We start from the raw sequence: 24,678 nt of genomic DNA on the forward strand, positions 1-24,678 counted from the left end.
ACGAGCTCAGAGCCAGAAACTGACCATGTGTGGCTAAGGATAAACTACAGTGGATTTCTCAGTTTTGGGTTTCTCATTAATTACTCTGAGAAAAAGGGGGGACCCCAAAGAAATTTTTGTTCATGTGGGATATTAAAGACTGATATTTACTTCATTAGAATTTAAAGTCTATAGGATGCTTTAAAAAGAAAAAAAAAAGTGTATTAGAATGTTTTTCCAGGGGTGGATAGCATTGCATTTTGAAAAGCCCTTAAGGTGATTTGTTTCCACTCCCTCAGCCAAGAAATCGTGCTGCCCTTTGAGAAGCACTACTTGGGTGTATAATAAAGTAAGTTTTTATGTAAAATGATCATTTAAAAGGCATCTACAAGCAATTGTTCTTTAAAACCACCTTGTGCTTATTAATACTGTAGCTTAGCTGAGTAGTTTCCACAGAAAATACTTTCAGGTGTGTATTCATTTTGGATACCTTCAGTTGTTTGTTTGTTTGTTTTGTTTTTAAATAAATGAAACCCTGTTAAAAGTGAATTTGCTTCCAAAAGTGGCTACTTCATAGGCATAAAATTGACTGGGCTCAGGGGAATCAGATTGAAATAATGCTAGGGACACGAAGTCTACAAATTTCCACTATTGATTCAATGCAGGTAATTGTTTGCACAATTTCAGTTTCACAACTTCCAGAAGTAAGTGTTGCCTGTTTTTCTCTAATTAGTAAATTACCACATGTCAATGTTCGGTACATTGTTTAGAACAGATTTGTTGTCAACTTTTGTGTCAGTTTAAAATAATCCACTTCAAATCATGGGAAAATCGTGAATATTTAGTGATATATTGGATCTGATCTCAGTTTTCTTGAAGAGATACTGTTTTTCTTTAAGCTCTTCCTGATCCACTGTCCTGAAGCTCCAGACATAGCTGAAACGTTTTAAAACTAAACCATTAAGTCTTTCAGACTATACCTCCCATGTTTCTCCCTTAGCAGCACACAAAATGGAATGAAAGAAGCATCTTAGAATTATTATAATTCAATGTGTTGGGATAACTTATTTGTGCCATATTTATTTCAAGTGTGTTTTTGTTCTTAAAATTCATCCATTCAAGTTTGTCTTCCTCACCAGCTCCCAGACGCCATTACCTTCCCATTAGTGAACTCTGATGCACCTCTTCCTTTGGTCTTTGATCTGTCGTGAGACTTTTGACATTATCGGTGGTGTTTTGGGTCCTACAGAATGCCCCTCCCCATGTCCCCACACACTCAGGATTTATAGTGATACTCATGGATACTGAGATTTTCTGAGAAATTCTTCTGTTCTAATTGATACCTGCAAAAGTACCAAATTGGACACCTAACATGGTTCCTGAAAGCAGAGTAACTTACAACTGAAAAGCCTCCTTTTCTCTGTTGTTGACAGAAGATGCTGCAAAGCTACATCACACATGCCTGCTTGATATTATCAAAACAATTATTCATGTATTCATCTCGGTATCCCAGATCTGCACTACAGATCCTGCAGACATGGTCTTCACGAGTGCATCAACAGAATCCTGTGTCACCTGCAGTAAATCATCCTCAGCCCGCATCACCCGCCTGCCTCCCGACACAGTGCTGACCGGGAGATAGGGAGCCTCACTTTGACACTGGGGAGAACTGAGATTCTCATCATGGAGGAGCTAGTGATACTGAAGTCTGGTGCTATTACTTACATGTCTCAGGACCTCAGAGCGGACGCAGCCTTGCCCTTTTGCTGAGTGGGCATGGCACACAGTGAGAAGAGGCTGAAAGATGGAATTGTTTTCATTCAGTCAAGCAGTGAAGCTGTGATTGAGTGACCAGGAACTGTGCATCACACAGTGTCTTCACTGAGTTAAGACAATTGTTAGACTTTGATTAAAATGTGCCTTAGCTTTTGATGGGAGCCACACAGATGAGTCAAAAAAATTTTATTTTTTAATTAAAATTTTAAATTAAAAATATTATTTTAAAGAGACAGGTAAAATTAATTTTCATAACATGTTTTATTAACCAAATTTATCCCAAGCGTTATTGTTTCAACATGTAGCCAATCAATGTAAAAATCTTAAAGTGATGTCATATATTTTCTTCTAATTATGCCTTCACAGTCGGTTTTGTTGTTTTTATATGTACAGCTAGCTCTTCTCGGTTCAAACTAGCCACATTTCCAGTGCTCGGTGGTCCTAGGTATTAAACAAAAGGAAAGTGAGTGAACAAAAGGAGGACGGTCCCAGAAGTGTTCACACACAGATTCATTCTGGTTTTCCAGCATCCAACAGCAAGACGTAAACATGAACTGTGACAGGCACAGAGTCGAAAAGATATAAAAACAAACTCTTTGCCCCTTAAAGCACATTTATTTCTGATGATAAAAGTTAAACAGACATTTCTCAGTTGATCTTATCAAGCACATGGCATCACATAATCATCAGTGTCTGTGAAAAAACATCCTTACACTAAAGACTGGGATGAGTTTCACTGGGCTCCTTTTCATAATATCCTTCCATTGTTCTCACTGCATGAAAAAAGAGCCAAAGAACTCCAAAACCCCCGTGAGTCAGAAAAAAAGCAATCTATAGGACATTTGGAAGGAGGTGACATACGATGGCACCCAGCAAATGGCCCCAGATGTCTGGCTCTACATTGCAGTGCATTTCTGGGTACCTGGAGCAGAGGTCGCAGACTGGCAACTTACGGGCGTCACGAGACCTACAGGTATGGTGTCTTTATGCCACAGAGTTAGTTCCTACAGTGTCTATTTTTAAAAATTATATTCTAACATAAAAGTCAGGCAAGTTCACATAAAAATCCAGATTTTGAGCAATTATGAAGCCGGTCACCGGTAACACTGGATTTTCATTTCCACAAAGTTAACGTTGCTGGAGAGCGCCCCCTGCTGCATTGGCTGCTGTGCCGCCCACCTCTTGGGGGTGGGGGCCGGCAGAATGGATTCACTTTACTCACCCATAACAACTCAGCCCAAATAGATCTTCATTCACTGACAACCCTCCTGCAGAGGCAAAATGGACCATCTGTTTTTCAAGCAATCCCATCAATGTTGCTTCTCTCTGCACAACTCTGTCAAGGTTTGAATGACCCTGAGCTTAAGGTCATTTCTATGGCAGCTCTTATGTGTGCAACCAGCCAACTATTAGACTCCATTCTTCTTTTTTTAAATTAGTTTCAAGTGTACAAAGCAATGTAATAGCTAGACAGTTATCATTTATACCCCTCACAAAGTGGTAATCCCCTTTCGCCAGTCTACTACCCCTCTGACATCGCATACAGCCGTTACATTTCCACTGTCTCTATTCCTTATGCTGTACTCCTTTTCTTGTGTGTGTGTGTGTGTATATATATATGTATATATGTATATATATATATATATATATATATATATATGTATTTTTTAACATATACATATATATGTAAAACTATATTTGACATTCATTATTATTCAGCTTCAGGTGTACAGTACAGTGATTAGGCGTCTACACCATCCCTGATGTGGTCTACATAATAAGTGTCCATTGGATGTCTTACAAAATCTTTACAACCTTATTGATTATGTTCCCCAAACTGACTTTTGTATCCCTGTGGCAATCTTGTGGTTACCAACTGTGCTTTCTAATCCCCTCGCTTTCTCCCTCATCCCACCCCCCTACCATCTAGCAGCCCTCAGTTTTTCCGCTATATCTCTAAGACTGTTTGTGGTTAGTTTGTTCATTCATTCCATTCTTTAGATTCCACTTATAAGTGAGATCATATGGTATTTGTCTTTCTCCGTCTGACTTATTTCACTTAATGTAATGTTCTCTAGGTCCATCCATATCATTACAAATGGTAAGATTTCGTTCTTTATGGCCGAGTAATACTGCATTGTATAAATGTACCAGTCGTCTTAATTCAATCGTGTATTGATGGGCATTTCGGTTGGTTCCATGTCATGGCTATTGTAAATAGTGCTGCAGTAAACATAGGGGTGCATAAATTTTTTCAAATTAGAGTTTTGGATTTCTCTGGATAGATACCTGGGAGTGGAATTGCTGGATCATAAGGTAGCTCCAATTCCAGTTTTTTGAGACACCTCCACACTGATTTCCAAAGTCGCTACACCAGTCTGCAATCCCCCCAGCAGGGCACGAGGGATCCCTTTTCTCCACCTCCTTGTCAGCACTTGTTGTTTGTTGATTTATTGATGATAGGCATTTTGACTGGGGTGAGATGGTATCTCATTGTGGTTTTCATTTGCATTTCTCTAATGATTAGTGAGGTTGAGCATTTTTTCATATATCTGTTTGCCATCTGTATGTCCTCTTTAGAAAAATGTCTCTTCATGTCCTCTGCCCATTTTTTAATTGGGTTGTATGTTTTTTTGGAGTTGAGTTGAATGAGTTTTTTTTATTAACTTTGGATATTACCCCTTATCAGAAATATCACTGACAAATATCTTCTGTCATTCAGTAGGATTCCCTTTTTGTTTTATTGATGGTTTCCTTTGTTGTGAAAAAATTTTTCAGTTTGACATAATCCCACATGTTTATTTTTTCTCTTCCATTGCCCTAGGGGTTATGTCAGTAAAAATATTACTCTGGATAACGTCTGTAAGCTTTCTTCCTATATTTTCTTTTAGGAGTTTTATGGTTTCAGATCTTACATTTAAGTCTTTAGTCCATTTTGAATTTATTCTTGTATGTGGTGTAAGGAGGTGGTCCAGCTTCATTGTTTTGCAAGTGTCTATCAAGGTTTCCCAGCACCATTTATTGAATGACTGTCTTTACCCCAATGTATAGTTTTGCTTCTAATGTCGTAGATTAAATGACCATGTAGGCATGGATTTATTTCTGGGCTGTGTATTCTGTTCCATTGATCTATGTGTCTGTTTTTATGCCAGTACCATGCTGTTTTGATTACTGTATCCTTGTAGTATAATTTGATGTCAGATATCATTATACCTCCCACTTTGTTCTTATTTCTCAAGATTGCTGAGGCTGTCCGGGGTCTTTTGTGGTCCCATATAAATTTTAGGATTATATGTTCTATTTCTGTGAAAAACGTCATTGGTACTTTGATAGGAATTGATTTGACTATGTATATTGCCTTAGGCAGTATGGACATTTTAACTATATTAATTCTTCCTATCCATGAACATGGTATGTGTTTCCATCTATTTGTATCTTCTTTCATTTCTTTCTTCAGTGTCTTATAATTTTCTGAGTATAGATCTTTTACTTCTTTGGTTAAATTTATTCCCAGGTATTTTATAGTCTTTGAAGCAATTGTAAATGGATTGTTTTTTTAATTTCTCCTTCTGATGTTTTATTATTGGTATATACAAATGCAACTGATTTCTGAATATTAATGTTGTATCCTGCTACTTTACTAAATTCATCTATCACTCTAATAGTTTCTTGGTGGAGTCTTTAGGGTTCTCTCTATATAGTATCATGTCATCTGCATATAATGACAATTTTACTTCCTCCATGCCAATTTGGATACCTTTTATTTGTTTTTCTTGCCTGATTGCTGAGGCTAGAACTTCCAGCACTATGTTGAATAGAAGTGGAGAAAGTGGGCAACCTTGCCTTGTTCCTGATCTTAAGGGGAATGGTTTTAGCTTTTTCCCATTGAGTATGATGTTAGTTGTGGGTTTATCATATATGGCCTTTATTATGATCCCTCTATTCCCACTTCCTTAAGGGTTTTTACCATAAATGGCTGCTGGATTTTGTCAAATGCTTTTTCTGCATCTATTGATATGATCATGTGATTTTTATTTTTCATTTTGTTAATGTGGTGTATCACATTAATTGATTTACGGATGTTGAACCACCCTTGCATACCAGGGATGAATCCCACTTGATCATGGTGTATGATCTTTTTAATGTATTGCTGAATTCTGTTCGCTAATATTTTGTTGAGGATTTTTGCATCTATGATTATTAGAGGTATCGGCCTGTAGTTTTCTTTTTTCGTGGTATCTTTGTCTGATTTTGGGATCAGGGTGATAATGGCCTCATAAAAATTGTTTGGGAGTCTTCCCTCCTTCTGGATTTTTTGGAACAGCTTGAGGAGAATAGGTGATAATTCTTTTTTGAATGTTTTGTAAAATTTACTTGTAAAGTCTTCTGATGGTTCTTGAAAGCATAAGAGAATTGTAGAGTTCTAGATCCTTCTAGAGAGACCCCAGACAGTGGGATTTGGCTCCAGTCTTCAAAAGAATCCAATCCACCTGCTTTATTCCATTTTTTTCATAATTCTGTTTCCTACTTTCAACTCTCCACTTCCCACGACATTAACACGTTACGTACGGATCACGAGAATCTTCGTTTTTTTCTGAGCCATGCGTTAAGGACGGATAGCGAGAATTCTCGTTTTTACTGTTGACTCTTTTTACTTTGCATATTTTATTGAATTATTTGTAGAATAATTATTTATAGAATAATTTATAGAATAACTTATTTGTAGAATCTATTATTTATAGAAAAATAATAAATGACATAGAAGCATTTACGCTTTAAAGAGAAGAGTGCATTTTAAAGTAGTTTCTTTTAAAAACCTGCTGGGACAGAGGGGTATGAGGGATTTAAACCCCGCCGTACGCAACATGTTTAAAATAGCTTACCAACAAGGGCATGTGGTTTTTCTGTCCGGGGTCACCCATGGACGATGGCAGCATTTGGCATTAGAGGAGAGTTATTTGAAAATAGTTCTTTCTTAGGGTCTAATTCACTTGATTCTGTGTTTTCCAGTTAATTATGTCGTTCTCTCCTATTTTTTAGTTTCTTTCTGGTTCTCAGAGTTTCAGAATATAGTTCCATGTTTTTACTTTGAACTTGATACTTTCATTGCTTAACTTGCAAATTCTAGAAAAGTGATATTACCATGACATTCCCCACCTGAGAAATTAGGCAAATTTTCCTTTTTTCCAGATTAGTCACAATATGGATGTTACACAGTAGGGATGAATAATCCACAGTAGGGGGTATGGTATTCTTATGCTTAGAATTTGAAAGTGACATTCTGGAATACTTGTAAGAGTATATAGGCACATAATTTTACATAGACAAACAGTATTACAACAACAGCAACAACAAAAAAGTGAGCTGCCTGGGATATGCACATAGCACATGAGTGTCCCCCCATTTTATGAATATACATGTAGAAGATATATATTTTCCATGACAGAGTTATCCACACCAAAAGTCTGGATCAGAATTATCTCACTGCACATCGAGCACCTCAGAGAGCATAAATTTTTTTTGGTGGGTGGATTAATGGCCAGTTAATTCGTTTTTCTTTTCAGTGAAGTTACAGTCCATTTAAGAATAACCTAGCCCTTTCGGTACTGTTGCCTTTTTGGTGATAATTTGTTCCTGTTCCAAGCAGCCATTAAAAATAGTATGAATTCAGCCAGAGTGGTCAGGACCTAAATATGATTTCAGTCTTGTAGCTGGAGGTCCTCACATGTCCACCCACAACATAATTCAGCCTCTAGCAGCCTGTATGTTGGTGAGCAAGCAGTTTTCTCACATATGCTTTGACATTCAGGCTCTTATCCTTTTTCAGTCAGGGAGCCTGTGAAATGGAAACTCAGGGTTGCAGTTCTGAATCTGTGATGTTGATGTGGGACCGACAGGAACAGTCAACCTATAACTTGGCTCTAAGTATTAGCACAGTTCTCGATGCATCTGTGACTTCAGTGTTCCCAGGGTGCTGCTCACATCCTTATTTTTAGGATCAGGTGGTTGTGCTTCTATTATACATTATCCAGTGAATGCTTGAATAATGAATTAATCCCAATAAAACATTGTGCCTGTCATTGACCATACTTCTGAGAAAGGAAATGTCTGTGGCTTAAACATGCATTTCCCAAAGATTTCCTGAGAGATACTTTTTTTAAAAAAACAGTTCCATATGCAAATAAGTTTGTGAAATGCTGCAGCTCTAGTCCTCTACTAAAGATTCATAAAGCCTAAGGACATATTAAAGCTCTGAGAAGTCCCACTCAAAATGATGCTGGTGAACTTGGTTAGTCCAACATGTTCTACTTATTTGACTGTTAGCCCTTTCCCCCCATGACACATCTAGTAGAATAGTGTACCCAGTTGGTATATTCTGCTTTAAGCAAAAATTTCAAGACAACAAGGTGATTGAATTTTACTTGAAAATAACATCAGAGAAAAAAGTCTTATTTGCACGAAAAATTGTGAAATAAATGAAATTTTAGTTGGATGAAACTAGAGAACACTTGATTCAAAAACATTATGTATGTTTTTAATATTTCTGGAATTGTTGCTGTTTATTGATGGTGTGTTATAACCTGACATCCTTTCAGCTCCTGAACTGGGAATAAACTTTTTTTGAATATTCATTGTTTTGGAAGATACCTCTGTTATCTATGACTGGGTATTAAAGTTTCTATGCAGCCTAGGAGTGGGTGGGGTCTGGAGACACATACGAAAAATGGAATAAGACACAGCACGGGAAGTACTATGTTGGTGTCGCCTCGGGTGTTAGAAACACACAGAGCCCTGCCTTGATCTAATGGGATGGTTTTAGTAACAAACTCCTGTGAAGGGAGTCAAAGGGAGTAATGTTATTGCAAGGAATTTTGGAGCCCACTGGAAGTATGGGTTCCTTTATCAGACCATGAGCTTCACAGGATGACTTTGTGTATTTTTGTGTCTTTAGGTCCTAGCACAGTGCCAGGCACATAGTAACGAGGAAATTGTGTTTTTTGAATCTTCAATGATCTGGTAGAATTGGAAGCCGAATGTTTTGACTACCTGTCATTCAGATCATATTTCTTTGCCTTACTAATGCTACTTGCTTCAAGCAATACACACAAACTATTAGTGGATTTTAAATTCAGTCCACAATGAATTTTATCTGTAGAAATAATAATGCAAAGTAAAAATGAAAATGATAAAAACTGCACACGGTAAAATTTGGTATGTTTGGCAAATGAGTTGTAAAACCAAATCTGGTAAAATTGAAATCTGTAAAAATTGACCTGGGAAAAATTTGACTTGAAAAGTAATCAAGGTAATATGAAACTAACAGACTCAAAATTACACATGGTTAAACTTCTTATTAACTGAGAGTTCACAGAATAATGAAATCTTGACAACATTTAGATTTGACCTCAGAAAAATAAATGAATTTGGCAGAATGGATGTAAAGGAAACCTCACAGACACTTTTCTGGTTCCTCCACTGCAACAACAGGTTTCGTGAGGCAAACTCGCATGGGATAATGTTTCTTTCACTTCATTTTGCAGAGCATGTATTATTACAGTTCTCTCGCATCTGGCATGGTCTTACCTTTATTATAGCTCCTGCCTTCATCTCCTGTATTACAGTTTACCATCACCTTGCTCTCTGCTTACTGTTCCTCAGCATGCTTCAGCAGCATCTGGAATACTTACTAAAAATGCAGATTCTTGGGTGCTACCCAGAGGCTACAGATCTGAATCTATAGGGTTTGGCCTAAGAGCCTGCATCTTTACAGAGTATTGCATGATCCTTATGGAGATTACAGGTTAGGAACTCTAGTTAATGTGTAGGATTTATGATACTGGATGTTGGAAAGGACATGAACTAACTATACTATTGATGGCAGACTCTCAGGACAAAGTCAGACATTCATTGATTTATCCAATCATTCAGTACTCAGTTTGGGGACACTTCTATGTGTCAGGTTCTGTCCTAAATGTTGGGGGGTGGGTATGGGAGGTATTTAATAAAATCAAGACCCTACCTTTGTTAAGTTTACATTTGAATGTGAAAGACTGACTATACACAAGTAAAAATGAATAAAGTGTAGGGAAGTTTTCCTATAGAACTTTTCAATGTATTATCGGATGCCAAGAGCCCGCAGGAAGGGAGATGCTAGCTGAGGTCTGTGAAGCCAGGAATCTCCCCAGTAGGGGCAAGGATAATACTGGAAGTTTTCTCTTGATAATATCCCCGCTACTTTTCTTGGAATGTAGATTGTCATGGGATAAGACGGGGCCGAACTGGCTGGGGGTTATGAAACGATGCATGATGAGAAGGGATTTTTGCTCTATAAAATCTTTTGTCAAAAATATGCTCCTTGGGTGGACATCAAGCAGGTGATAAAACTGGCAAAGTGTCTGCAGGTCAGTTTCCATTACTCTGGGCTGGCAGGGAAGCCGTGGCCACATACTCCTTATCACAGCTAGAATATATGGTGAGTTATGTTATTTTAGTCATTTTACCAATAATAGTTATACTCGTACATCTACAATTCAGAATGCATAGTTTTGTCCTTGAAAGTTCTTGTAAAGGAGTCTCGCAAAGCAAGACTGCGTTGTTGGTATCCAGCATGCCTGAGTTATGACTTTAAAATGTTGACGTCTGTTGCAGTATGAAGCTCCGTTTTCTTGTTGGAAATTGTGCTTGGTGAGAACCAAGGAAACACCACAAGTTGGCTACAATTTCCCAAATATCTGGACAGTTTCCAGTTCCCCACTAATGCCATTTCGACTTCAGGAAGGTTGAAAATATGCCAAACTGTTGTGGGTGGCAGGGGACTAGATGCATTGTGACATCTTGTAAAGTTCCATGCCTGGTTTAATCACAGGATAGAAGGTAAGAATTTGTTGACTCACCAGCTATCCTCACAGGCGTGTAGTGTAAATGCTCCCTATGAGAGGGGACCAAGAGGGATCCAGAGGTGCTGGGAAATGATGGATGCCTCTTGCAAAACACACTTAATTGTTAAAATACCTTTTTATTTTCCTGCTTATTTGTCACCTGGGGTGGGGCATGGCTCCATTCTTTACAGCAAAGGAGGGCAATCAGGTTTTGATGTCTCACAAAGGCACGCATAAATAGGAGGAAAAGGAAAAGTTTAAGGAAAGGAGCATTTCAAACTGAATGTTTGGAAAAGGATGTCTTCATTATAATATCTTTGTATTCTTTAGACTCAGTTTTTAAAGAAATGAGAGAAGCCTCCTTTGCTTGGAATACTTAAAACCATCTATTGACTTTTCTGAAGAATCAGCTTGCACCTGTGAGGAACTGGGTCAATTAACCTAAGTTGACGCTTTCACCATTTTCTGTGACAGCTGGCAAAACAGTGACTGCTCCACATTTCACCCCACCCCAAACTTTCAGTGTCTTCTCAGCATTACATAATCCCTGGGAAGGACAAATCTGTATATTTAAAAAAAAACTAAGAATGCTTCCTAAATTTTCCTGTGTCTTCTCAGTAAGAACAGCTAAGTTTTTATTTGCCTTTAACTTAGAAACCTAGAGTTTACTTGCCTGAGGCTTCTCCAATTCTTGTAAAGATTCCTTCTTGTGAAAACAAAATGGATGCAGCACTGCATTAGAATTCTGAACTTTCCCAAATGAAATTTACTTTCAGCCTTGTCTTTTAAAAATATCAACTCTTTGGGGCTATAATATTCATATAATAAAATGCACTCATTTCAAGTGTACAGTTGAGAGTTTGGACAAACTATACACCTAAGTAACACTATCACAGCCAAGAGGGAAACTTTCTACCACCCCCAAACTTTCTCCCTGCCCCTTTGTGGTCATAAACCTCTTACTCTTGACCCAGGCAACCACCAATCTATGTTATGACATGGTAGATTAGCTGACATTTTCTTGAATTTCAGAGAATTGGAATATGCAGTGTATAGACTTATGCCCCTTTTGCAGAACAGCTTTTCAGATTTATCATAATGATTGGGCTTATCAGTAGTCCATTTCTTTTCATTGCTGAATAGTATTCCGTTGTATAATGTACTACATTTGTTACCTATTGATGAGCATTTATGTTGTTTCCAGGTTTTAGCTATTACAATTATGGTTGTTATGAGCATTCATGTACAAGTCTTTGTGTAAATACGTTTTCACTTTTCTTGGGTAAATAGCTAGGAATGGAATTCCTTAGACATTGAGTAAGTGCATGTTTAATTTCTAAGAAATTGTTAAATTGTTTTCCAAAATGGCTGCATCATTTTACCTTCCTACCAGCAATGTATGAGAGTTCCACTTTCTCTACATCTTCATTCACCCTTGGTATTGCCTTTGATTATAGCCATTATATAGATGTATGGTGGCATCTCGTTGTTTTAATTTGCATCTTTTGGTGTGCCTATTGGCTACCAGTATATCTTCTTCAGTGAAGTGCCTTTTCAAATCTTTTCTAAGAGTTTGGTGTAAGAGTTCTTCATATATCCTTCATACGAGTCCTTTGATTTATATGTAGACCTTGAATATTTTTTCCCAGTCAGTGATTTGCCTTTTCATTTTTCTTAATGGAGTCTTTCAAAGAGTTCAATTAATGTTTTTCATTTATGCTTTGGGTTCAATTTATTCTTAAGTCTCCTAATGTATCACCCAATGTATTGCTCCTAACTTCTGAAAGATGGAACCAATCAGATCAGGTGAGAGTGCTGACTTTTATTTTATACACTTAGCACAGAAGTTTTGAAAGAAATAGTGCCAGATGGCCTGGAGTTACAGACCTTGCTGTTTCCTTCCAACTTCCGTACAACTAGGTCCACTTCTAGGGCAAGCTTGGAAATCTAGATTGATTGGCAGGTCCCTGGTACTGTTCTAGGACAGAGCCAAGACTCCAAATTGGTCTCTGAGGGAATTTGAGGTAATTTGGGGGAATGGTCCACACTTCCTGGGCCTTCCTCAGTGCAGACCTGTCTGAACCAGAGCAAACTAACTGCTGACATCGGGGAATTTCCCTTGTAAGTTTGTAAGTGTGCCTGTCTGTGGTAGATGCTTTCTTGAACATGGAAATGGTGTCACTCCCTCATTTAAAGAGGCTAGTACCATCTTTGAAATAATAAAGTGCTTCTTTTCTTTTAAATTTTGATCATGTGAGCTATATTAGTTGTTCAAACTGGCAGTAATGAAGCATAACATCCAAGGAGGAGAGTGGTACAATAGACACATTAGCTGATGAACTTTCCTGGAGTTAATGCTTTTAGGACAAGATCTAATAGATCAGAAAGCCACCAAACTATCTGGGAGGAAGTCACAAAGTTTCATGTGAATGTGTCGATCTAATTTGAACTGTAGGGGAAATAGAGGTATGGGGAAAGGGCTCCTTAGCAGTCACTGCTCTGCTGTGTAGAGGAAACAATGGGTGTGAGGGGCGCCTCAGTCTGGGACCCTCCACCACAGTGTTATCCTAGGTTTTATCAAATCTTGTGCTTATCATGATAGGAAATGCCGTAATTATTTACTGGACTGGTTACGTGAAAATCCTCTGATTAGAGCAGAAACATTGAATTCTGCCCATGACATAGATTTAATGGGAAAATATTACTTTCTATTTGTTGATTCATAAAGTGTTATCTGTTTCATTATTGATATATATATATATATATATATATTATATTTTTACTAATAAACATAGTGGTTAAGAGCACAGGATCTAAAATCAGACTGATTGTTTCCTGTCATAACTCTATCACTTATCAGCTGTGTGACCTTGAACGTGTGATTAATTGTATCTTTTTTGAGGCTCAAGTTTATCAACTGCAAAATAGGGATATAACAGAACCCATCTCATAGAGTTTTGTTATGAAGATTTATGCAGATAATACATGTGCTTGGCACATGGTGAGTCCTTAATAAATATTAACTTATTTTATTTTAAATAACATACTTGTACAGATACATATGTAGATATGTTGAGAGGTGAAAATTTAGAGATGTTAGATATGGACATGGGAAATAATAATCCAGCACATGGTAATTGACATTTCTGCAGAAGGTTTAAGAACAAATGGAACATAAGCAGTATTCATAGATATAAGTAGAAGAAAACATTCCAGGGCTCCAGAAAGACCTGAATCTGCAGATTGAAAAGGTTTACCATGTTTCAGGAAAAGTTAATGAAAATCGCTGTAATCTAAACATATCTGTGTGATATTTTTGAATTTCAAGAGTAAAGAAAAATTCTGGCAAACATTCAACAAGGGAAGAAAAGTTTTCTACAAAGGAGTGAAAAGTCAAGTTAGCCATAGAGCTCTCCATAAGATGAAGGTCATGTGTCAATAGATTTTTAGGAGAAATGTTTGTGACTGATAAATTCTAAGCCATGTATGCCCTGAAGAAATCAGAAAGACATTCTTAACTTTGGAAGGGCTTAGAAAATATGTCATTTATATACAATCTTGAAAAACTTGACTTATAAGTATTCTCTAGCCAAGAAATAAATGAATAAAAACAAAGAAAGCAGAAAGGGGAATTTAAAAGGAATTGTTGCGAACATTGAAGTCAGTTGTGTAGATTTAATTCTTAACTGTTGAAAATTTGTTTACTTTGAGTAGAATGTAATCTTAATAAATAAATCATAAGAGATAATATAAATACTAGTTTAGTATTTATAAACTTGTTAGAAAATCCTAAATTATTTTTTAAAATAGCAAGTGTGAAGCATAGTAAGGAGAAAAATAGTAAATATCATAATTTTTTATCCTCAAGAGAGGCAGTTAATAAGTACTGTTTCACTCTCCTGCTGATAATTAGTGTCATAGACTCAATGTGTATTTTAAAGCTGAAAAGTACTTATAAATGGAATTAGAAATAGAACTACACCTTCCAAAAAGCATTGAAACTGCAAATTGGCGTGTATGATGGGTGAATTTTAACACATAAAAATTATTTCTCAATAAGGCTATTTTTAAAAAATATCTTTTGCAACATGATTATATTTTTATACTTTTTAATAGTACCTTGATTTTGCCTGTACAAAATAAAAATCATGAAGCATGATGGGATTAAAACCCAACATTGACTTATGACTATATTCGAGTTATAAGTTAAAGTGAGTGGTATTCCTCTATTTATTGACAAGATTTACAGATCAAGTTATTAACAAGAGAGTTCAGCAGAACTCTGTATGTAGGAGCAGACGTTCAATACGGTGACTCAAAAAGGTCTACTACTATAGAGCTTCTAACATTTCTGCCATATACGCTTAAACGTTCTTCTTTTTCATATTTCCATGGTATGCTATTCAGTACATAAAGACCCATGACTATTATTTTTTTATTATGGGCTAACCCCTTTATCAATATAAATAATCCCCTTTCCCCCATTTATGGTTTTTGCCTTCCTTGCATTCTGTTATGAATGATCCTTCCCTCCCTCTTCCCTCCTTTCCTCTCCTCCTCCTTTCCTTTGTTCAGGCACTCTGTATCAGGCACTGACCGTATGAATTCTGGATATGTTTGTTCGCAGTTTTCTTATCTGGATAAAATTGTAAGTAAAACAGATATGGTCCCTTATCTCATGGAACTTAAAATCTAATGACAGATTAAGATTGTAATTCCTGTTTTCATTGTTTGCATGATAAATCTCTGCTAATCCATTACTATAAAAGATTTTTGTAAATGAATAATGGTAAATTGATTTTGACTTGAAAAAATCCAGTCTCTTTCAATGACAGCTTGGTGTTGGGTGAAATATTATTGCTTCTATTGGAACACATGCACTGGAATGATAAGAGACACTAATTTGATTAAAACTGCCTAAGATTAGCATAAAAGTATACACCCTCATCCGTTGTTTGAATTAGCCTTTGGAAAGCAATTGTGAGGTGGGCAGAAGTGTGTTTTGTTCCCCACTCCCTCTGTGGGGTCCCTGGGCCCAGTCCTGGAATACCTAGCTCCCCTTTACTTCACCATACATTCACCTTCCTACTAGATTTTGGCTTCTGAGACTCATTCAGGCACATGGATGCAGAGGGAATTCTTGACTGTCTAGGGCACTGGTTCTCCAAGTGTTTTCCTTGGACCAGCAGCATCAGCATCACCAGGGAATTCTGTTATAATGTAAATTCTTGGGACTTATCCCCTGTCTACTGAATTAGAGGCTCTGGGGGTGGGGTCCAGCAGTTGTGTTGAGCAAGTTCTTCTGCCGATTCTGATCTCACAGTCCTCAAGCTTGCTGCACAGAGGAGTCATCTGGAGAGATTTGCTGACTACTGATGCCAGGGTCCCCCCTCCAATGATGCTGGGTGTTTTTTTTTTAAATTAAATTTATTGAGGTGACAATTGTTAGTAAAATTACATAGATTTCAGGTGTACAATTCTGTATTACATCATCTATAAATCCCATTGTGTGTTCATCACCCAGAGTCAGTTCTCCTTCCATCACCATATATTCGATCCCCCTTACCCTCATCTCCCACCCCCCACCCCCCACCCCCCTTACCCTCTGGCAACCACCAAACCATTGTCTGTGTCTATGAGTTTCTGTTTCTCATTTGTTTGTCTTGTTCTTTTGTTGCTTTTGGTTTATATACCACGTATCAGTGAAATCACATGGTTCTCTGCTTTTTCTGTCTGACTTATTTCGCTCAGCATTACACTCTCAATATCCATCCATGTTGTCACAAATGTTCCTATACATCTTTTCTTACCGCCGAATAGTATTCCATTGTGTATATATACCACAACTTCTTCATCCATTCTTCTTAGACGTAGTAGCCTAGCATCAAGAGCTCTGAACTTGTGCAGCCAAATTTGAGTGCCAATGGCCTAGCTCTTTACAGTTGTCAACGCAAAAACATCCAGCCTAAGAGAAAGCTTATGAGTTTATTTGAGCCAAACTGATGACAATTGCCGGGAAGCAAAGTCTCAACATATTGAGAAAATGCTCCGGAAAATGTCCGTTTTTTATTTTATGCATTAGAATCAAAGGAGGAAGGTTACATGAAATCCATTAGTTGTAGATTAAGGGAGTGGGAGAAAACAAAGCAGGGAAATCTCTGGGATTGGATAAAAAGCAAAATGGAGAGACACACATTTATTTTACATTGGTGGGTACAGGATAGTTAATAGCATTTTATAGTACATAGCGATGGTATTTGGGGAACAAGATAAGAATGAGGGATTTTGTAGTTTTCTGCTCTGGTATAGTGGGTTGTGCCCCCTCGGGGGTCCAGAACAAGGAATTACTCTGACATTCCAAGGGTATGTTATCTTAGATACAAAAAGAAGACAGACAGGCTCACTTAAGGTAAAGATTGACCTTTGTCAAGGAAGCTACAGGCCAAGGATGTGACTTCCCGCCATGGCCCACCTTAGTTAGGAATTTTTATGTTCACGCCATCCTATGAGGTTATCTTCAGTCTCCTGAGCTTGTCAGGCTTAATATGTGGCCCTTTTCCGTCCACACAGTCATTCTCTTTGTACCCCATTTCTGATCATATTTTACGTATCCTATGTCTTATTTCCACAAAGAAATCTGACAAATAAAAGAGCCAGCTTCAGTAACTAAGGTATTGTGGTAAGATGGTATGCAAAGTGCTTGCCTGAGCTTCCAGACAGATGGCCCAGATGACTGTTCAGGGCCCTGGCACTTACCTGCTGTGTGATTGTCAGCAGGTCATCTCCCTTCCTTATGGCTCAGTTTTCTCACCTGAAAAATATTAGTCAAAATACCTGTTACATGCTTACCATGTGCTAGCCACTCTTAAAGGCAGCTTATATGCAATAATGAATGTACTGTTCACAGTAGTTCTATGAGATAAGTACATACACTGTTTGCCCCCCTCCCAGATGAGAAAACCGTGCGAGGCACGAGCACCTCACAGAGCCGGTCTTCACGTGCAGGCCATCTAGTACAGCCCGTGCCCCTGACTACCATGCCATAGTGCCTCGTCATAATGAGAGTAACAGTTGGACCTTGGGAGATTTTTGTGAGGATCATAGTGTAGTAACAAATGTAGAAATCTAGTAGTACTTTAATATCTTTTCTCCTGGGAATTGTGCATGTTTTAGTGTCAGTGCTTGTAGAGGCTCCCAGCTTACACAGTAAATCTGATGTGGAGGTTTCAGGGGCCAAGACAAACTATGGGTGGGGTCCCGGGTGCAGGCCTGTCAGTGCTGCTCACAAATTAGTGGCTTCTTAATCTGCACAGACAGAGCCTGGCCTTGTCACTCGTCATTAAAGTTAATGTTTTAAAATGTACATGCTAGGCAAGGGAAGGTATAAATGTAAGAGTTTTGCCTCAGTCAGGGGGCATCCCATTCGGGAATCCCTCCCTCTCGGGAGCTGCATTTCTCTGCTTTTTAATAAACTATGCTCTTTTACAAAAAAATAAAAAATAAAATAAAGTGTACATGCTAATTGGCCCCTGTGAGTGTACCTTTAACTAGATATTCAAGATGAACTTGGCTTAACAGTTTTTGCCCTGAGATCTTAGCATTTCATTAGCATTTGCTGATTGAGTGCACAGCATCTGGCTTCTCTTTCAAAGTGTAGCTATGAACCAAATGGTTTTTTCTCCTAAGGAGCAACATTTTAAATTCATTTGATTTCTGGATGGAAGAATGTTGCTCTCGGTAAGTAAGCCTGGACCTTGTTGCTAGTTTGCTTCTCTTTTCGACAGTATTCAAAGTCTGAAGGCAAGAAAGCATTGTTGTTGTCAGAGTCAGGGGAAAAGGTCTTATGGACCCTTATTAAAGGCTAGTTTGGAATCTTGAATGTCAATAGAGCTCTTTTCTTTGGGACTTGTGGAATTCCTTTGAAGCATGTCTTCAGTTATCTGACCTCTAGCAATTGCCTTCTTTCAGCAATCAGGAGAGCCTCTTTTGAATCCTGGAAGCTTGGCAGCCATGAATATTACTCTCCTGGCTTTTCATTTTCCACCTGCAACCTATAAGGATAGGAGAAATGGAAAAGAGAAATTTTGAATAATTAAAGCAGAGTATGTGGGGAGAATAAGTTAAATAGTGGACACTAATGATGACAAAGGAAACTAAATGAAACCAAGAGAATTAGAGGCCCAGTGAACAAACATGTCCAAAAATGGTTTTAAGTCCAAAAATTGAGGGAGACTAAATGAAAGATTTGAGAATAAAATGGAGATAGGAGACTAGACAGAGGGTAAAAGGGAAAAGTGAAGGATCTGGAGTCTTTTAGGTAGTTATTTGGATGCTAAATGCCACAGTAATTGGTTCGATGCAGGCAAAATAAATACAAAACTGGGTGGTAGATTCAAGAGGTGGTGGCGTCAAAACGGAGATGCCCCCCCCCCCCCCAAACTTGGGTTGGAGCAGTTATCTGTAAAGTCAATTTGCGAGACTTGAATGAAGCCAAAGTAAGACTAAAGAATGGACATATCAAAAGGGGTTGTTCAGAAATTGCACAGATGACAGGTAAATCAGCAAAGAGGATTTGGATGAGAATCATTCAAAGTTTGCCCAGGAGAGGGAAGTCTTTCACACCAGAGGTAAAAGCAGTTGGGGAATTAAATCTTAGTCTTTTTTTTTCTTTTTAATTTTAATTTTTCAGTTACAGTTGACATTCAATGTTATATTAGTTTCAGGCGTACAGCATAGTGGTTAGACATTTATGTAATTTACAAAGTGATCCCCCCAATTGCAGTGAGGAATTCTACAGGTTACCTTAGTTTAGCTGGAATGCTCCATTTGAAAACTTGCGGCTTCTGAGCAGATAGGTACTGAATGTCCAGCTTTCTGGAAAGGGGACTGTATGCCTCTGCCACTTGTGGAACCACTTTTCCAAATCCTGTCCCGTTTTCACCCTTCTCAAGCTTGGGGAAAACCCAGGTCAGGCCACTTCCTCTTCTTGTTTAAGCATCAGTTTTCCTTGTCATTCCAGTTGGTGCATTGCCACCTGAACTCCTTGCTGGGCTCAACTTTCTGAAAAAGGCTGGGGCGGCCCAAAAAAGCACAAAGAAGGTACTTATTTCCTCCCTGTCCTCTACTTCCCCCTCAACCAACTCCTCTAGCTAAGAAGAGCCTTTAATCTTACATGGTAAGATTACCTTACATTATTCACAGTCTCTTAAAGCAATAGGGACAAGGCAGAAGTTAAGATTGTAATAGATTCTCAAGACTCAGTAGCCCAATGCCATCAAACATTTGATTTTGTAACAATTCTCCTTGTCCTTATTCTGTGTTTACCTGGCGACTTTCTCAAAAGGATTTGTCTTCCCATTAGATCTTCCCATTAGACCTTCAGGGAGAAAATGCAGTAGGCCTTGTGATATACTTATTGTGGTCCTCACGGCATTTATAGTTCTTATTATAAATTAATAAGTTGGCATTCTGATCTCTATGAGCTGAGCTAATGAGAAGCTGTCTGAAATATGGCCCCACTTATGTGCTGACAGACTGGCTTTAAGCTGAGTTTGCAAAGCTGAAGGCCAGACTTGGCACCAGGGTAAAATCACAAAGATAATGATTGCCTCTTTAAAAGACATCTTGGTAGGCAGCCAACCTGCTTCTCCTGCTGACACTTGAGCTCCCTGGGAGGATGGATTCTCATCATTTATGCATGCATTCACTCACTTATTCATTCACTCACTCATGTAATAATTCACTCATTCATTCAAGAAATAGAGTACGTTTTCCTTTAATTCTAGAGTGAGCTAAGGTAACTGCATTTTCTTACCTCCATTATAGTACTGTGGACTATATAGGTGGTCATAATTGAAGGTTAATGCATCAACTGTCACATTCTGTTATTTTGTTCTTTTACTATAGAAATAAGTTTTAAAATACTTATTTTAAAAGCTTGAAAGGAGGAAGCACTTCTGGAATGGACCTCCATTGAATCTCCACAAAAGCAATAAAACACTGACAAAAGTTATCAAAACCAACTTTTTGAGCTCTGGAAATTAAATAAAGGCTTGCAAAACTCTGAGAAGCAGCTATTCAAGAAAAACAGCCGAGTCTCAGAACAGTGAGCTTTATGGCATTTTTACTGGTTCTATACCACTCCTCTCCCCTAACTCTGTAGCTTTGAATACTAGCAACCTCACAATTATGGTAGTTGTAAAAAACAGCAGCCTAGCATCCACTAGTGCGGGCATAACAGGTTAGGAATCTAACCAAAAAGCCCCATCTGCAGAGCATTGTCATTCTTTGACCTGTCTCACAGTTCATGGAAAAGTTCTGTTCACAGGGCACTGTCATTATTTTATCAGAGTCAGAGCTCACTCTGCAGGAAAACTATCCCTGAGGAGTGTGTAAAAAACAATTATTGGCAATTATTTAATATCACACATGCCTGAGGCTGCAATGACAACTGGGACAAACAAGAGTCTGCCCCAAACTTAAAAGATAGATATGAGAAACAAGATATCAAGAGGAATTTTTGAAAAGTTCTGCTATAGTCCTGGGGATCTAGAAGGCCACATACGCGTGCAAAGCTGTGATCATGTCAGGAAAGACCAGAGAATGTCCCACTTTCTCATAACTGGCCAACACTGAGGCTCTGTACAAGCAGGAAATGAAGGCACTAAGGCAGAGTTATAAACTTCCAGAACATTGCAAGTGTGGCCCAGAGCACACATAGAGCCTCTCAACAAAGGCTGGGAGACTGTAGGTTCAAGGCAGTAAAGAAAGTATTTGCCCAATCATTAGCTGACTAGTGAGCTAACTGAGCCGAGACGTCTGTGGCTACACATAACAGAATACAGGCTGTATAGAACTAGTTCAGGAAAGACATTAAACAAACAACAACAACAGAAATAAAAAAAAAGAGCAACAACAATAAACCCTGAATGGGGGGAGGATCTGATTTCCACAGTTGCCACATTATATTACTTAAAATGTCCACTTTTCAACAAAGAATTACATGTCACCCAAAGAAACAGTTAAGTATGGCCCATACACAAGAAAAAAATAAAGCAGTCAATAGAAACTTATCCTGAGAAAGCCAAGATGTTGGACTTACTAGACAAAGACTTTAAATAAGCTTCATGAATATATTAAAAGAACCAAAAGAAACGATATCTAAAGAATTAATGGAAAATATATGATGTCTTACCAAATAGGGGTTATCAGTAAAGAGATAGATAATAAAGAACTGAATAGAGGTGAGGGGATTAGAAAACACAGTTGGTAACCACAAGATTGCCACGGGGATATGAAAGTCAATTTGGGGAATGTAATCAACAATGTTGTAAAGATTTTGTAGGGTATCCGATGGACATTTGTCTCATTAGGAAGACCACCTCAGGGATGATGTAGATGCCTGATCACTGCACTGTACACCTGAAGCTGAAGCTGAACAATAATGAATGTCAACTACAATTTTATATATATATACATAGTTACAAGAAGCAGAGTACAGCATTAGGAACAGACAGTGGAAATGTAATGGCTGTGTGCGATGTCAGAGGGGTAGTGGATTGGGGGAGGGGTGTTGTCACTGTGTGAGGGATATAAATGATAAATGTCTAACTATTACATTGTTTTGTGCACCTGAAACTAATTTAAAAAATGTTAAAAAAAAAAAAAAAAGAACTGAATAGAAATTTTGGAATTTAAAGAAAAATAACTGAAATAAAAAATTCATTAGAGTGCTCAAAGCAGATTTGAGCTGGCAGAAGAAAGCATCGGCAAAACCGAAGCAAGCTCAATCAGTATTATTCAGTCTGAGGAACAGAAAGAAAATGAAGAAAAATTATCAGAATCTCAGTGGCATATCAAGTCCTACAAGCAGAGGTGTGAGAGGAGAGAGAGGGAAGGTGACAGAAAGAATAGTTGAAGAAATATTGGCAAACTTCCCTCCAAATTGATGAAAAACATTAATCTAAATACCCGAGAAGCTCAGTGAATTCCAAGTAAGATAAATTCTACACCTGGACACGTTATAGCCAAGTCATTGAAAGACAAAGAGAAACAGAGAACCTTGAAAGTAGTGAGAGAAAAACAATTTATCAGATATAAGGGATGCTCAAAATGATATGCAGTTGACTTTTCACTGAAAATGCTAGCCAGTAGGCAGTGCAATGATATATATAAAGTTCCCAAAGAAAAAAATTGTCACACCAATCCTTCATAAACTTTTATAAAAAAAAGAAATAAAAAGCTTCCAACTCACACTGATACCAAAATCAAAGATATCACAAGAAAACTACAGACCAATATTTTTTATAAACATAGATATAAAAATCCTCAACAAAATACTAGCAAACTGAATTTAGTCACATACAAAACAGAGTATACACTATGAACAAGTGGGATTTATCCCAGGAATATAAGGTTTGTTTGAAATCAGAAAAGTCAATGTAATATAACTTATTAATAGACTAAAGGACAAAAATCACATGATCATTTCAATAGACATAGGAAAAGCATTTGACAAAATGTAACATCCTTTCGTGATAAAAATGCTCAACAAACTAGGAATAGAAGGGAATTTCTTTAACCTGATAAAGAAAATGTGAAAAACCCACAACTAACACCATACATCTATAGTCACTTGATTTTTTAACAGGGATGCTAAAACCATTCAATGGGGGAAAGAATAGTCTTTTCAACAAACAGTAGTGGAACAATTGGATAGCCTCATGCAAAGGAATGAAATTGGGCCTCCTACCTCATACCATATACAAAAATTAACTCACAGTAGATCATAGATCTAAATGTTAGAACTAAAACTATAACACTCTTAGAAGAAAGTGAAAATACAACCCACAAAATGAGAGAAAATATATGTTTTAAGGATCTAGTATCCAGGATGTATGAATGACTCTTATAAGTCATCAGTCAAGAGACAACCCAATTAAAAATGGGCAAAGGATCTGAACAGACATTTCACCGAGAAAGATACACAAATGGCCAATGAACATATGAAAAGATACTCAACATCATTAGTCATCAGTGAAATACAAATCAAAACCACAATGAGATACCATTTCACACCTACTAAGATGGCTAGAGTAAAAAAGTTAGATAACAACAAGTGTTGTCAAGAATGTGGAGAAATCAGAACTCTTATACACTGCTGGGAATCCAAGATGGAACATAGTCTGGGGAGAAGGGTGACAGTGTTCTAAAATTAGATAGTAGCAATAGCTGTACAACTTTCTGAATATACTAAAACCGACATATATTTTAAAAGAGTGAATTGTATGGTATGTGAATTTTATCACAATAAAACTGTTATAAAAAATTCTGGCTCAGTGTTTTGGCAAAGCAAACAAAAAGTCTGTCTAATAACAGTAGTTCTTAACTTTGGTGTATATTGAATCTTATTAAAATGCAATTTTGATTCAGTAGTTTTGGGGTGGGGTCTGAGATTCAACATTTCTAATGAGCTCTCAGATAATGTTGATGCTTCTGGTTCTCAAACTAATAGACTTGCAAAAAAAAAAAGTCTGGAAAGATAAGTTTAGAAATATTATCAATTAATAGGCCTGGTGATGTAATTTAGGTCATTTTAATTTTCTTTTTTATATTCTCCTAAGTTTTCTGATTCTTTGAAAGTTTTTTGTTTTGTTTTGTTTTATTTTACAATCAGAGAGAAGTAAATAGGAAATAAAAAATAAAAAAGGAAAAGAAATCCTCTGCAAGCATGTAATATTTGTTTTAGGCTAGTTTTAGTTTTCTATCTTACATTTGTGTCATGAGTATTAATTTTGTAACAAAATTATGGATGAAAATCTAAATATATACATTTGTATTATTATTGATATTACATTTTCTTTTTAAATATCTGGTTAGCGTTAGTAAGGCAATTGACATTAATTAGTTATAATTACTAGCCATCATTTTCTAAGGATCAGCACTGCCATATGCTGTGACTGGTTCTTGCATAGAGAGCTAATTTTAATATCACAGTTACCCAATATCTATTTACTATATGCCTCATTGCTGTGAAAGACACTGA

The 24,678-nt window shown here is 37.4% G+C and overlaps 1 protein-coding gene across 5 annotated transcripts in view; it reads left to right on the forward strand.

The window, feature by feature from the left end:
• Positions 1-24,678, forward strand: part of LHFPL3 (LHFPL tetraspan subfamily member 3) — a 547,865-nt gene that overhangs the window by 48,900 nt on the left and 474,287 nt on the right. The gene's annotated exons all lie outside the window — the stretch shown is intronic.

This window comes from Rhinolophus sinicus, chromosome 4, assembly GCF_057876585.1.
Source record: "Rhinolophus sinicus isolate RSI-liver-muscle chromosome 4, RSI-T2T, whole genome shotgun sequence".
In the NCBI taxonomy this organism is placed as follows: domain Eukaryota; kingdom Metazoa; phylum Chordata; class Mammalia; order Chiroptera; family Rhinolophidae; genus Rhinolophus; species Rhinolophus sinicus.